Raw genomic sequence first — 17,257 nt, 5'->3', positions numbered from 1 at the left:
AACATCATGCATCTTATGCATCTTTAAACAAAGATAACCTTATCTTTAATGATCAAAGTTACTTTCAAATGAACTTATTTTAGGGTTATGATACAAAACTAATTTATACTTAGGAATAGAGATAAGAAGTTTCTACACTATATTTGGGGTGGACGATAAGAATATTCTACCTTGCTTCTTGGCGGTAGTAGTTGGCTAAGAAGATTCGGTCGTCGGTTTTGGATTTCGGCGGCGTAACGGCGTCGGTTTGCTTCGAAAGGAAGAGAGTTGATCTTTTCTCTTCCTAGAAACAACTTTCTAACTAACTAAGCTACTTTAAAAGATCTAACGGTGGTTTTGGGAGGTGGTTTGGTGGTTGTAGGGGGATGAAAACAATTGACGCTTCGGATCAACTGGATTGCAACGGCTTATTCGTGCCTCTTCACCGGAACCCTAGCTCGACGTCTGAACCCTAATCTGCAAAATAGACAGGGGGTGAGTGCACCTTTGCCTCTCGTGGCAAAGGCCCTCCGATGCCTTTGTTAGTATCACGTACTAGCAGTTAAACCCTAATTATCAGTAGGAAAGCAATAATAATGCAACGTATTGCGTACCTTTTACCTCTAGGTTTTCCTCATATTTATAGATTTATGGATGCTTGCTGTCCAAGCATCCTTATTGCCATAGGATTCCTAACTCGTATAGGAAACCCAGGATATCAAGGAGTCTCGTTTCCTTTATCAGTTTATGGAAAAGAGTCCTTTTAGGATTCTTTTCCTTTAAGAGCCGAACATCCCATACTCGTTGGGTATCTTTCTCAGATCCTATATTCTTGGGATCTTTATCCCTATATGAGACATGACTATTCTGGAATCTTCCAGAGTATTCTCTCTGCTCCTACTCTCGATTGGAGTTCCATCTTTGTTCGGCCGTCTCATAGCCGAACAGACGGCTTGGACCAGTTAACTCACATGTAACTGGTCCTTGAGCCCGTACAACCTCCCTGGACTATTGACTTCTCATGTCACTGGTCCATATTGCCGAACACTTGTTTAGCATGATGACTGTCCTGTCTATATTCAAACTATGGTCCCACGTACCATTTATTCAGATATCGATTGCATTGCTTTCAACCCGTGATTACTCGTATCACATGCTAGGTTCTTTACATCATCTGTTCGGCTGTATCATAACCGAACAGTCTATTTATAGCCATGACTTCTCATATCACTGGTCCATATCGCTGTTCACCGAACTGCCCGGCGATAAGTCCAGTCGTATTTACCTCGTGTTCCCAAACATCACGTGTTTGGTAACTAAATGTATCTGCTCGGGAATACCTCCCTACAATTGCTCCCCAGCTTCATGTATTTACCACTGTTCGGGGGTAATATATGACGCTTAGAAACAGAATTCTATCTAGACCAAACTCTTTTGATCCCGTGCAGTCATGATTTCAATACTTCATTGATGCCTTTTGGCGCCTATGTCATTATACCATTTCGGGGTAAATGACTCCACGTGGCACGTTTTCGTATGCCTAGCATTAACTTCGAACTGACGTTCTATGAAACGGCGTCAGAACGGTTTCTGCTTTCCGTTACTTTTTCCTGTAACGGTGTGAGAGGAGACGTTTCGTCTCCGTCTCTTACCCTTAAACCCCTGAAAGGGCTCTCTTTGGTTTTTCATCCAAAACATTCAAACTTTCAGTTTTTCTCTTTAAAGCTTTCCGCCATTGCCGCCGCCTGCAAACTCGATTGCACTCCAGGGAATCGTCACAATATTCTCGTAAGATTCTTGCTCTCATTCCCCTTCTTCTTCTTAGGTTTCTATCTGAGATCTCATTCTCAGATTTGGTGGGTCATTTCTAGGGTTTCAATTCGTACCCATTTCCATCTTTTCTTCTTTTCTAAATATACTCATGGCGGACGACAACCCTCCTAGACCCAGTAAGTTTAGGAAACTTTGTGATACCCCTGCTGCCATGGCGGCATTTAGAGAGAAATACAATATCCCTGAAAACGTAGGGCTTGAACTCGCTCCATTAGAAGCGGATAGGGATGCTGGATCGTGGGATAGAATGTGTATCCCAATCGTGTCCGTTGTCGAAGGCGGGGTCCGTTTCCCCCTTCATCCACTCCTCTGCCAGATTTTAAGCTGGTACCGTCTTACACCCATGCAAGTTTTACTTCAAAGTTAGGAGGGCAGAGAAGCGCTTCGTGCTCAATCTGCCAGATTCTGCTCGTGACCATGAGATCGACTTCCTCTATGTAACTGGAGCATTCGAGCCTTTAGGGGAAGATGGCCAAGTGCTGGGGCTCCATTGCCCCCACATATGGGGCTATCCACGTATGCTCTTGATTTTCCTCTTTTACAATTCTTCATTTACTGCTTTCTCGTAGCTTTTCGCATGGACTAAATTTGGTTTTTCAATTTGAATTTTGCAGCTGAAAACGTTAATCATCGTCCCAGACGTACACCAAGCAACATCCGAACAGAGGACATTAACAAAGTTCTGAAATATAAAGGCGTGCCTGGTACCCGAACAGCTGGTCGGGGTCGTGACGCTGACGTACTTCTGGGATACGATCCTGCATACAGAGGTGTCATCGACAGGAGGCTCGCTCATCCTAGCACCAGCGCTGCCTTTACATCGACTGCTCCTCAGCCTAGGAGCACAAGAGCTAACGCAGGAGTAACTGTAGCTGGTCAATTGGGTGAAATCCCTATTTCCGAAGGTGTTCCATTACCTCGAGTTAGAGTTCGAAGATCCAGACAGGTCATTCCTCTTCAACCCGAACAGCCAGTATTGAATCTTGACACCAGTCAATCATCCTCTTCAGGTTATTCTCAATTTTCTCCTAACTCAAGCACCATGACACGTCAGCCTTTAAACCTCAGCTCCCTCCTCACCGTCTCTTCTCGGGGACGGGGATCTGGTCGGGTAGCTTCCACAGGGAACGCCCCCCCTGCACCCCGTCGCAACAGAGGAGGTTCGAACCGCTCCACTTCATCTCGTGAAGTGGAGACTACCATAGAGGCCAGTGATGCTCACAGAGACAAACGGCCCAGATCAGAAGACCCAACTGGTACTGCGTCTCAAGCAGATTACCGAAACACATCACCCCGTTTCACCAACTACCCAAGTACTTCCTCAAACATGGACTCCTCTATTCACTAGAGGAGACCGTCCCGTTCACGTCGGGGACAGTGCTAGTTCGTCGGAAACAGCACTTGCTCTGGCCCAAGGATTGTTACTCCCTGTTGACTTACAGAAAGAGTCTTCGTCTCCCCCTGATCGGCTTGTGTCCACTGGTCTCGTCAGTGGAATCAAGGTAATAGAAACTTCTCTTCTTTAAAGCTTCATCTTTATAAGTTTTAAGAAAAAAGTTACTCACGTTCTGGTATTTGCTATAGTTTATCCAAAAAATGGTCGTACTGGGCCAAAAATTCCAGGAAGCTGAAGCCGAGAGGATCAGGCTTTTAAATGACAACACCAGGTTGATCCGAACAGTCACGAGATTAGAGAGAGAGATAAAGCTAAAGCTGACTTGTCTGAGACAAAGGGCAAGCTTGTGACCACGGAGGAGAGTCTGCATCAAGTCTTGGCCGAGATGGACAGCACCAAAAAGGCATCCTTTGAAGATGGTTATCAGAAGGGGTTTGACGCCACAACATCAAGTTATGTCGAGCAGATGTCTGATATTCAAGACCAAATCTGGGTTGCTTGCTGGGAGGCGTGCCTTACAAAGGCAGGAGTTGCTGAGGATTCTCCCCTATGGGTTGAGAATGATCTGCTAAGTCGCCAAGTTGCAGCTCCAGCAGACGACGTTGATCAACAGATTGATGATTTTGCAGATGTTGATGAAGAAATACAAGTTGAAGCACAAAATGACGTTGTGCGATCATCTGTTCTGGAAGTGACCACTGAGATCGTTATCCCAGAGGTACAAACTGCTACTGCTGTTGCTGAGGCTGATGTCCCTTCTGAGGTTCAGAACCTGGATTAAGATAGTAAACAGGTAGTTTTTTTTTTAAAAATCATCTGGCTGGTCTTGCATGACCATAGCCTTTTTCACCCTGCGTGGTACCAGTACTATCAATACTTTACTTTTAAAACAGGTATTCGGCCCTTCGTGGCATAACTTTTATGTTTTGCTCGGCGTCCATGTTTGCTGCATCTGTTCGTATGCAATTTTCAATCTAAGTAGTTCGTACTGTTTAAGCATCATTTGATTGCATAAGTATTTCGTACTTTTAGCAAATCTTTCACACAAGATTTGCTGTTCTGAATTCTAAGTTTCACGTACTAAAAAGCGTTCCACCTTGAATGGTTTTTAAGGCATATAAGTGTGCTCGCACTTAATCACACAAGTGTTTCATACTTGTGTTTAAGTGTCACGTACTCAACCGTTTGGAAATCACACAAGTGTTTCATACTTGTGTTTAAGTATCACGTACTTAATGTTTTTAAGTTTCTCGTACTTGAACATAAAGGTTTTCCTCAAGTTTCACATACTTAGGAACATCAGTTTCACGTACTTAAATGTGGCTTACATATAAGTCAAGCCAATATAGTTTCTCAAGTATCACGTACTTAAAATACCATATAAGTATCTCGTACTTTGAACGTCCATACAAGTATTTCGTACTTGTACTTTTTAAAAGAAAACATACAAGTGTTTTCATACTTGTGTTTAAATGTATACCCAAGTTTCACATACTTGAAATTCTATACAAGTGTTTCGTACTTGTATTCGTTAAGTGTCACGTACTTAAAAATGTATAATGCTTTTAAGTTTCACATACTCAAAAGGTATACCCTGCTCCCCAATACGAATAAGGAGAACCAAACTCGTAGTTCGTATTTAAATACCACAACAGTTTTTCGAAAGAAGTGATTGTATTCATAATCTGTAAAACGCAAGAGAGCGTTACTCGTACCCTTTGCAAAAATAATCAAAACTAGAACAAAGGAATTATATTCGTAATTCCCACACAATCACGTAGTGTAAATCCAAAACAGAATTTAATACTTCTAAACAAAGAACTTTCGTAAATTATGAACATTCCAAGGCCTCGGAATTGGATCACCATCCAGATCAGCCAATCGATAGGCTCCGATGCCCACGATCTCAGTTACTCTATACGGGCCTTCCCAGTTGGCCCCCAGTTTGCCCTCGTTAGCCACCTTGGTGTTGCCGAGCACTTTTCGTAGCACGAGGTCCCCAATACCAAATTCTCGAGGGTGAACATGCTTGTTGTAGCTTTTCATCAGTTGTTCTTGGTAAGAAGCAAGATGTACCAAGGCTTTTTCTCTCCTTTCCTCGGCAAGGTCAAGCTCGATTTCAAGGGCCCTGTCATTGCCTCCACTTTCAACCAAAGCTGTCCTGTTGGTCGGCAGACCCACTTCCAGAGGTATAACAGCCTCTGTTCCAAATGCCAACGAATAGGGGGTCTCTCCCGTAGACCTCCTAGGCGTTGTTCGGTGAGCCCACAAAACTAATGGTAACTCATCAGGCCATTTGCCCTTAGCTTTGTCCAGTCTTTTCTTGATTCCATCAAGGATAGTTTTATTAGATGCCTCTGCTTGCCCATTACTCTGAGGGTAAGCTGGGGTGGAATAATAATTTCTTATTCCATACTGGGCACAAAAAGTCTTGAATTTCTTCTGAAATTGGGATCCATTGTCCGTAATCAATGAATAAGGGACCCCAAAACGAGTGATGATGTTTTTCCACACGAACCTTTCTATCATAGGTTCAGTGATTTTGGCCAGTGGTTCTGCCTCAATCCACTTTGTAAAATAGTCAGTTGCAACAAGCAGGAATTTTCGATTCCCAGTTGCTTTGTGCAATGGACCCACGATATCCATCCCCCATTGAGCAAAAGGCCAGGGACTTGTTAATGGCACCAGATCTTCAGCGGGTGTTCGAATCATTGGTGAGAACTTTTGACACTTCTCACAAATCTTTACATACACCTTTGCATCTTCTTGCATGTGTGGCCACCAGTAGCCTTGAGTAATTGCTCGGTGGGCAATAGATCTGCCTCCAGCATGGCTCCCACATGTTCCCTCGTGGATTTCATGAAGGAACTTCTGTACCATCTCAGGATGTACACATAGCAAATAGGGACCCGTAAAGGATTTCCTATACAACTTACCCTCTGGGGACAGCCAAAACCTAGCAGATTTGACTCTTATCTTGTGGGCCTCCTTTTTATCAGAAGGGAGTATCTCGTCTCGTAAGAACTCCATTATTGGGTCCATCCAACTTGGTCCTTGGTTCACGTCCAAGACCAAGTCTACACTCCTCCCAATGCTCGGCTCGTTGAGGTATTCTACTGCCACCCTTCTTTTAAACTCTGTTGGTACTGCTGCAGCCAACCAAGCTAAAGAATCTGCATGAGCATTCTGTCCAGAACTTATTTGCTCAATATATACCCTCTCGAAAGTATCAAGCAAGTCTTTTGCTGCCTGCACGTAGGCTACCATCTTTTCATTCCGAGTCTCGTACTCTCCGGACAGCTGATTCACAACAAGCTGGGAATCACAATACACCCTGACCCGTTCTGCTTTAAGGGTCTTTGCACTTCTTAACCCAGCCAAGAGTGCTTCATATTCAGCCACATTATTCGATGCACTGAATCCAAGCCGAACAGAGAGTTCAATGAGAACTCCTTGAGGAGGAAAGAGGACAACTCCAATTCCAGAACCAGTATTGCACGCTGATCCATCAACGAATAACTTCCATTCTTTGGGATCCTGTTCGGCTACGGGTTGATCCTTCAAGGATTATGTCTTAGCTGCCTGTTCCTTTCTCGTAGGAGGCAAAGGAGCAACAGTGGGGGAAAACTCTGCCACAAAATCGGCCAACACTTGGCCTTTAATTGCTGTGCGTGGCTGATACTCGAGATCATACTGACTTAACTCTACGGACCATGTCGAGATCCGTCCTGAGAAATCCGCCTTTCGAAGCAATGATTTTAATGGATACTCAGTATAAACCACAACCTTATGGCTTTGGAAGTAGTGTGGCAATTTCCTGGTTGCTGTCCTAAGTGCCAGGACAAGTTTTTCTAATGGCAGATATCTCGTCTCTGCATCCAATAATGTCTTGCTAACATAATAAATGGGGATTTGCTCGATCCCCAAATCCCTCAATAAGACTGCACTAACTGCGTGCTCGGAAACAGCCAAATACAGAATTAAGGACTCACCTGGCTGTGGAGTTGACAATAATGGGGGTTCGGCCAAGTACTTTTTCAGGTCTTGGAAGGCCTGCTCACATTCAGCTCCCCATTCAAATCCCTCCCTCTTTTTCAGTAACTGAAAAAAGGGTCTGCACTTGTCACTTGACCTGCTGATGAATCTGTTCAATGCTGCTGCCATTCCTGTCAGCCTCTGGACTTCCTTGGTAGTTTTGGGACTCTGTAATCTCTGCAAAGCATCAATTTGTTCGGGATTTGCCTCTATCCCCCTTATGGTTACCAAATGGCCCAAGAACTTTCCTGAACCAACTCCGAACGCACACTTCGAGGCGTTGAGTTTCAACTTGTATTTCCTCAAAATGTCAAAGACTTCTCTTAAATCAGTGATATGCCCTCCTTTTTCTCGACTTTTCACCACCATATCGTCAATGTAAACTTCTAAAGTTTTCCCAATGAGATTTTTGAACATGATGGTTGCAAGTCTTTGGTATGTAGCCCCAGCATTCCTTAGTCCAAAGGGCATAACACTGTAACAGTATAACCCTCGTGGTGTGATGAACGAAGTCTTCTCTTGATCAGGTTCAAACATAGCAATCTGATGATATCCTCGATATGCATCGAGAAAACTCATTCGCTCGTAGCCAGAGGTTGCATCAACCAATTGGTCAATCCTAGGCAAAGGAAAACTGTCCTTAGGACATGCCTTGTTCAGGTCTGTGAAGTCCACGCAGACACGCCACTTTCCGTTCTTCTTCTTTACCACAACAGTGTTGGATAACCATTCTGGGTAATAGACTTCACGTATTGCCTTGGCCTCCAATAAACGATCGACCTCTTCGATCACAGCATTTACATGCTGTACGGCTGCCCTTCGTTTCTTCTGAATGATCGGCTTATGCAGAGGATCAATGTTTAAATGGTGACAGATCACATCTGCATCCACCCCAGGCATTTCCTCAGGTACCCATGCAAAGACATCAATATACTCTTTCAGAAATCGTATCGACTCAGCCTTTTCGTTTGCTGGTAATGATTCCCCAATCAAAAAATATCTTTCAGGATCAGTCTCGTTGATCTGAATCCTCTCCAGGCCCTCAAGCACTTTTTCAGCCGGGCTTCTTCCAACATCCTCGATGGTTGGTTGGTCTGGTACTTCTAATGTGTGAACATGGTGGACCTTCGGGGCAGTTTTAATGATGGAAATCAAGCATTGCTGTGCCACTTTCTGGTTTCCTTTAAGGATTTCAATCCCATTTGATCCTGGGAACTTCACCATCTGGTGATAAGTCGAGGAGACTGCTCTCATTTTGTGCAACCAAGTCCTCCCTATAATCGCGTTATAGGAAGATGGGACATCGACCACCAAAAAGTCCGTTCTTAACACCACTGATCCGGCCCGAACAGGTAACGTTACCTTTCCTAGGGGCCAGACTGCTCCTGCACCGAACCCAATTAGAGGTGTTGTTGATTGTTCTAAGTCTGGTTGGGCCAGGCCCAGCTTCTTGAATGCATCATAGTACAACACCTCTGTACAGCTCCCCGAGTCCACTAGAATTCTTTCGATGTCGTATTCCCCAACTCGTAGGGTTACGACCAATGCATCATTGTGGGGTATTTGGACCTCCGCTAAATCATCGTCACTAAATGCCATGCTCTCGTTGCATGCATTAGTCTCTCGCCCTCTCTTGTTTCCCAACCGCATCACGTGCTGATCATGCTTGACCTGTCTTTGCAACAGCCTCACCTCACTCCTCGTATAAGGTGCAGCCAACCCATGTATCATATGGATCACGCTTTTAGGGTGTTGCTCGTAACCCAGTTCCATGGCCTTCCCTTTCTCTTTAGGGTCCTCCTGGATAAACTCTTTGAGATAGCCCCGAGAGACCAAATCATCAAGGTGCCTCTTGTATACCTCACAATCCTCGGTCATATGGCCCCAATCTTTGTGATAACTGCAGTGCTGATTCGTAGCACGTTTTGCATCTTTGTCTCCACCTAGACTTGGGGGCCATTTAAAATATGGCTGATTCTTTATTCGATAAAGAATCCTGTATATTGGTTCTTTCCAAACCGTAGTGATAGAAAAGAAGGACTTGGGGTCAGGAGCTTGCTTGTCCTTGTATGCCTCCTTCTTAGCCTGCCCGTACTCCCTTCTGTCTTTGTAAGACTTGGGTTCTGGCTTATCCACCTTTTTGGCAGGTGCCTTCTGCTGTTCGGCAACCGTCCTGCCATCCTCACGGAGTATGTCATCCTCCATTCTGGCGTGTTGCTCTATCCGTTCCATCAATTTAGCCAAGGTGGCTACTGGATGTTTATTCAATGAACGGCGCAGCTCCCCCCGAACAGGCAAACCAGTTTTGAACGTAGCAATTGCATACTCTTCACTGCAACTTTCAATCTCGTTGAAAGTTTCCCAGTACTTCTTTGCATAATCCCTGATCTGCTCGTTCTCCTCCTGCTTCATGGTGGAAAGACTCTCAAAAGTCTTTGGGGCCTTTCTGCTCGTTAAGAACCGAGCAGTGAATTCCTCTGCCAACTGCCTCCATCCTTGTATGGATCGTGGGGCCAACTTATGAAACCAGGATAAAGCCACCTTGCCCAGACTGGAGGGAAACATCTTGCACAAGATGGAATCATCCCCCTCATGCATAAACATGGCCTGTTGGTAATGCTGTATGTGAGCTACGGGATCCGTATTTGTCTCGTAAAGTACGAATGCACCGTGCTTCACTCTGCTCGGCAACCTTGCTTCTTGTAGCCTCTTTGTAAAGGGAGAGGCTGCAATATTACTCAGGGCCTTGCGTGCTGCTTCTCGTGCAGTCACTGTCCCATCCTCTTCCTCCTTTGTTTTGTGGGCCGTAGCCTTGACCCAATCAGCATCAGGTCTCTCGTACCTGTCTCGATGATGCTTTCTTGTGTCCTCTTCCTCGGGGGTAGAACTCCGGTCTCTGCTCCTCTTTTTTCGTGAAGAAGTCTTTCTCTCCGGTGTTCGGCTTCTACTTGTTCTTCCCCTTTTTCGTGGAGAAGCTTCGTGACGCCCTCTAACAGGACTTCTGCTCCTTCTTCCTCGTGAAGGATCTTTTCTGTATTGTACCATAGCATACCTACTGCCTCTAGAATTTCCTCGAGACAGGCCAGAATCCTCCGGATGCTCCCTAATTCTTTCCAATTCTCTGATCTCATGCTCTCGTTTTTTAATCAGACGAGCATACTCCTCGACTTCTTGCCTCTTCCTATCAAGAACGTCGTCACTATGGTGCACACTCCTGGAGTGCGCGATTAATTCATCCCTTTGATGGGATTTACTCCTTCTCGTGGATCTTGAAGCCGTCTCTCCATCTCCTCTATTTTTGGAGTTATGATGCACGGTAAGGGGGCGGTCCTTACTCGTGTTCCTTCTGTGCCCACCCTGGGGCTTTCTCGGAGCCCCGGGTGGTGATTTGTCCCTTCCCTCGTCTAACACATCTTTTGGTTCATGCGGCGTTGCTGGAGTTACTTCCACCATGGTCGTATTTCAAAAGGGAATTCTTTCGTTTCCCACAGACGGCGCCAATTGTAGGGGGATGAAAACAATTGACGCTTCGGATCAACTGGATTGCAACGGCTTATTCGTGCCTCTTCACCGGAACCCTAGCTCGACGTCTGAACCCTAATCTGCAAAATAGACAGGGGGTGAGTGCACCTTTGCCTCTCGTGGCAAAGGCCCTCCGATGCCTTTGTTAGTATCACGTACTAGCAGTTAAACCCTAATTATCAGTAGGAAAGCAATAATAATGCAACGTATTGCGTACCTTTTACCTCTAGGTTTTCCTCATATTTATAGATTTATGGATGCTTGCTGTCCAAGCATCCTTATTGCCATAGGATTCCTAACTCGTATAGGAAACCCAGGATATCAAGGAGTCTCGTTTCCTTTATCAGTTTATGGAAAAGAGTCCTTTTAGGATTCTTTTCCTTTAAGAGCCGAACATCCCATACTCGTTGGGTATCTTTCTCAGATCCTATATTCTTGGGATCTTTATCCCTATATGAGACATGACTATTCTGGAATCTTCCAGAGTATTCTCTCTGCTCCTACTCTCGATTGGAGTTCCATCTTTGTTCGGCCGTCTCATAGCCGAACAGACGGCTTGGACCAGTTAACTCACATGTAACTGGTCCTTGAGCCCGTACAACCTCCCTGGACTATTGACTTCTCATGTCACTGGTCCATATTGCCGAACACTTGTTTAGCATGATGACTGTCCTGTCTATATTCAAACTATGGTCCCACGTACCATTTATTCAGATATCGATTGCATTGCTTTCAACCCGTGATTACTCGTATCACATGCTAGGTTCTTTACATCATCTGTTCGGCTGTATCATAACCGAACAGTCTATTTATAGCCATGACTTCTCATATCACTGGTCCATATCGCTGTTCACCGAACTGCCCGGCGATAAGTCCAGTCGTATTTACCTCGTGTTCCCAAACATCACGTGTTTGGTAACTAAATGTATCTGCTCGGGAATACCTCCCTACAGTGGTTTCTTTCAAGAACACTCAAAAACACAAGAAAAGAATAACTTTGAAAGCAAGAACACTAAGAAATTCTAGAGAGAAGTTGGAGCAAAGTGAGAAGGTGTGAGTTTAAGCTTGGAATGAGCTTCTATTTATAGGCAAGGGCTTCTCCTCTCCCTCTCTCAACCGAATCTCTCTCTCTCTCTCTACAAATTTGATTTCTTTCACTTGTCAAGCTTGATGGGTGAAGTTAAGGCTTGGTTGGAAGATCAATTGCTAAATGGTAGGCTTGCATGCCTACTTTGGTCCTTGGATGAGATTCTTGGAAGATTTGTTGCCATGGAGGAGACATTGGTACAAGATTCATGGCTTAAACAATTGAGTTTTGTACAATGGAGGTTAATGGGGTTAAGATTTGGCTAGGAAAGGAATCACCAAAGATTTGAAGTACTTTGAAAGACTAATGTCACACATCAAATCCATCTTCTTCTTCCTTCCTCTTTCCTCCTCTCTCTCTCCCTCTCTCTCTCTCTCTCTCGGCCTCTCTCTCCTCTCCTCTCCTCTCTCTCGGCCTCTCTCTCCTCTCTCTCCCTCTCTCTCTCTCATGTACTAACTATATATGTATATATATGTATGTACTAACATGAAAGAATACAAATAAATAATAGGTACTTTTGTACAAAAGGGTAATTTAGTCTTTAAGGGTCAAGATTCACTCTTTAAACCAATACAAAAAAGTACCGTACTTTAATTAATATAATAATGTACTTTTGTACTCCCGGGAATCTTAACAAACATTAGTTTAATGGGTTAAGTACTTTGGTTGAAAGATGAGCCTATTACCCAATGGTTAATAGAATCCCTAATGGTTATTATCCAATGGATAATAAGGTACGGGTACTTTATATACTAAAATAAGTTTTTGGAAAGACTACATGTCCTTTTGTAAAATCCCATGTGTTTATATATATATGTACTTAACCAATTAAATAAAGAAAAGGCTTTTGTCCAATGGGTAAAGATTACCCTAATAGTTATTATCCAAAGGTCCAAGGTTACTTGGGTACTTTTATTAGTAAAGTAATTTGAAAAGTACTTTTCAAAATAATTATAAATGTCAATCATAGTACTTTGCTAAAATCCTTCAAAATTCTTTTAATATAAAGAAATGGGTTTCTTTTATCCAATGGATAATAATTCCCCTAACATCTATCGTCCAATGGGTAAAGAATAAAACCAAAATAATAAAAGAAAATAATTAAACAATTACTAGTCTAGGGTTCAAAAGGTTCAAAAGGTTCAAGATGGGCAAAATGGTCCATCTTCGGTTAGGGAAACGTAACTAGGTGACTTTCTAGTTTGGTTACTCCATCGAGCCGGTTAGAAGCTAACTAGGCTTGCTAGGTCGGACTAAGTAGTCGAGAAACGATTCTCGAGGGTCCAAAGTGCGATTAGGGTTTCTAGTTGAGAATTACGATGATAAGGCGATCGATTGCTTAAATACAAACCACAAGAAAATCAAATAAGAACATCAACGAGAAATTAAGAAATTTCAATAACAACGAGATTTTTATTGCACGAAAAATCGGAGTTGTTACAGAGCCGGCTATATCCGTAACTCTCAAAGAAGCACTAAACGATATTCAGGGACAAATCTCTGGTGGAACCCAAAAGAGAGATACAAACCCTAGGTGGAACCCAAAGAGACAAACAAATTTCCCTAATATCAAAGCTTCAACACAAAAGGATCCCAAATCTCCACAATGATACCCAACATGAAACAATCCATAACGGTATCCAAAGGAGCCTAATCTTAATGGATCCAAGGACAAAAAAAGAACCCTAATATTCTACCTAAGAACCTTATGGGGGCTCTTAAAGGGATTCACTCAAAAAGTCAAAAACCTAATGAAAAGAATAAAGCTATATTTATAACCACAGATTCTTGCCCAGCAAGTTAGAACCATTGTAATGCCCCAAATTTTGGGAACATTATTTATTACTATTTTATTCAACTAAAACATTTAATAACTAAAAGTAGATTAATAAGTCATTACATCCCAAATTATTCTCAAATCAAGATTACATTTCTTTAATAATAGGGAGAGGTTCTACGGAAAATTTTCTATTCTCCAAGGTGGTTGGCTTCCTCAGCAATATTCTGCTCAGCTCCGTACTGCTTCAGATTATAGTATGTCTCTTGTTCGCCTTCTAAATCTGGCATAAAATGCCAAGGTCACAAAAGTAACACTGTGAGTTTTTAAGCTCAGTAGCTAACTCTTACCCCTATGTCCCATACTTTTAGCAAAAATAACATCTAGTTTACAAGGCATCAAACAGAACTTAAATGAAAACAAATATTAACAATATCGTACGAGTAAAAGTGTCAAGTGTCAAATTCGTATAATGTATCGTATCTCATGTCAAAACGTCAATTTCTCTTATTTTCAACTCTTATCCTTTAGCACTGGTTTCGTTTACTCCCTCTTTCAGAATGACGGTCAACCATGCATTTACAAACTTTGGTTCCGCCGTTCCGGTCTCTCAGGTTTACTTACACATTCCCAAACACTGGTTCCGCCGTTCCGGTCTTCCAGGTTTACTCACGCACACCCAAACTCTGGTTCCGCCGTTCCGATCTCCCAGGTTTATACATGACAAAATTTCTCTTCTGCTCTTTTCGTTTTCGAATATCGTTTTCTCGATTCTTGTGTCTCATACACATGCATCATTTTCTTGCGAACACATTATTCTTTCAAAGCTTGTTAAACATCACGCAATATCCCTACTCTACTACATGCATTTTCTGATGATACAAATAATAAAGCAATCAAAAGCATTTCCTGACATTACGTAATATAGAAGTATTCAAGACCAACTTTTGGAACTATTTACTTTTAACATTTCAACTTTATCATGCAGGGATATTTATTAGCCAATTCCAGTACCCATGTCCTATATCATGCTTTCTAAAAAAAATGTTTCCACTAGATCTCCAGGAGCATTTTTTTATAATTTCTCATTTTGCCAATTTATATCTTTCAAGTCAACAATTACTATACACCAAATCTAAGAACAGTTCCTTATGAAAACATAGATATTTCATGCTAATACCCAGGTAGTGTACTTTTATTATATACACACACACGCACACGCAATAATTGTACAAGCCTATTCTTGTTACTTTAGCGAAAAATTGTATCGGTGATATACTTAGGTAAGTAGATAGGAAGTTTCTACCTTACTTCTTGGCGGTAGTGGGTTGATTACGTTAGCGTTGGATCAGGTCGCGAACGGTACGTCTCCTTAAGGCCTTGGTTTGACCGGACTCCTAGCTTTTCTCCTTAAGAAATGAAAGTCAAAACAAAAGTACACTAACTGAAAAGAAAAGTGGGGCTCGGCTCTAACTCTCTTTCTTTCTAAGTAGGAAGGAGTTGGTGGTGCTGTAAAGGGAAATGGGGTATTTATAGGTCTCTCATCTCTCTCTCCTCCCTCTCCACCGTAAAGATCCGGTATTTTTTTTAATAAATAATAATAATTTTCAAAATAAAAATATTATTTTGCTCGTTAGTTTATTTAATGCGAGAAACTATTTTCAACGTCACACCAAAATTTTATTCCATAATCGATTGTGCGCGCAAATGTCCGATGAGTTAATTTTTTTATTATGTGCGTGTGTGTACACTGAATCATTTTACCCGAACTTTAACCCAACTAAATCCTAAACTAGAATCTTAACCATACTATTACTAAACCCATACTCCACCCTCACCCTCACCCTCACCATCACCTCACATCTCCTTTTTCCCCAAAATCAGCCGAACCTCCCCCCTCTCCTCTGCCATTTGCAGCAGCCCATTTATTTTTCCTACACTGCATACTCTTTTTCCCTACAAAAGTAAACCCCATTTCCTTTCCCATTTATTTTTGGCAGAGAACAAGAGAGAGAGAGAGAATACATCACCTTATTTACAACCTTATCTCCTCCACCACCCTCTCGGCCTCCTATCCTCACCGCCCGACACCTTCTCCGTCCACCACCGAACCGCCACCACCCATAGCTCCTCCGAGCCACCTCCTCCGCCCCTCCACTCTCGGCTCCCCTCCTACCATCACCACCGTGGGCCACCTTCCACCACCTCCGGCGCCACCAGCCCATCCCAGTCACGAAACCCACCTTTTAATCAAATCCTTTCGAGCTCTGAAATCAGCCCCATTCTGGCTCCGAAACACAGCTTCGTTTTCTCTCCGAATGGGCCCGAAAAGTCTGCTCGTTCCGGCCCGGGTACTAGCTGCAAAACAGTCCAGAAAACAGCCACAAAAACAGTCGTGTTCCGACGCCGCCGAAATCCCTCCGAAAATCGTATCACCGGACGAAAGGTAGTTCGGAACTCACCTCTCTAAGTATATATCGTGTTTCTATTATGATTTTAGCGTTACGATACGATATTAATCGAATCCGACGTCGCCGGTTGAAGTCCGGCGGGAGCCCACTGTTTTCCGTTGAAAACAGTCACTGGAAAACCGAAATGTTAAATTAGTTTTAGAAAAATTACAGTTTGGTCCCTCAAGTTTGTTTAGCTTGTAAATTTAACCCTAGTGTATTGGAATCTAAGATTATAAGCCCCAAAGTTAATTAGTTTTGGTTAAATCCTAGTTTTTATTGCAATCATGAATTATTTTAGTACTGACAATACTCCGCGACGATTAAGAATAAATGTAGACTTTAGTTTTGATAAAGAAAAGAGAAAATAAAGGAACTGCTTAAATTATTTTTAATAGTTTTTATGGAGGACTCGTGTACCGTTCGCGACCTGGCAAGGCTATTTTTAATAGTTTTTTAAAAAAAATGATGTGCATGTGCATGTGGAGGGGAAAAAAAATCTGGTAGGATCTTATCCCACTCTCTCCCTCTCTGCCATTCCTCTCTCTCTCTTTCTCTCTCTCTCTCTCTCTCTCTCTCTCTCTCTCGTCTAGCTTGCAGGGCTAAATATTAGGATGAAGTAGGTCTATTAGGATGAGATTTCCCTGATATCCCATATCTCTTCCCTCTCTCCCACTCTCAGGTATTCCCTATCTCTCTCTCTCTCTCTCAACTCAAGTGGACAAGCACTTGATTGCTGAGTAAGGAAAGCTTACTCATTTACTCCATCTCACTTGGGCAGCACACACACACTTTTGTTTCTAAGTTTTTTTTTTTAATTTTTTTTTAAAAAATTGCATGCATGATCACATAGCCTGAAACCTATGAACTGTAAGAGGAAGTGGGTGTGTAAGAGGCCACTGTATTCTCTCCCTTTCATCTGAAATTCTGTCTCTCTCTCTCTCTACTAGACTCATTGGGATGACATAGGGTTGAAATAATGAGGTGATATGATGGGTTCTTTGGATAGAAAACCCATTCTCAGCTTTCTCCCCATGTATGCGTGTGTATAAATAATTTTAAGGCCTCTAGGTTTATGTTAATAATATCATTACTCAAGAAAATAAATAAAAAGACAATCGAGTAATAGGAATTTTATTAAACTTATAATTTTTTTTATAGATAAAAATTAGGGTCGT

The sequence above is a fragment of the Rhododendron vialii genome, chromosome 12a, assembly GCF_030253575.1.
Source record: "Rhododendron vialii isolate Sample 1 chromosome 12a, ASM3025357v1".
Taxonomy (NCBI): Eukaryota; Viridiplantae; Streptophyta; class Magnoliopsida; order Ericales; family Ericaceae; genus Rhododendron; species Rhododendron vialii.
The sequence above is the reverse complement of the archived record's forward strand: the minus strand, read 5'-3'. Positions refer to the sequence as shown.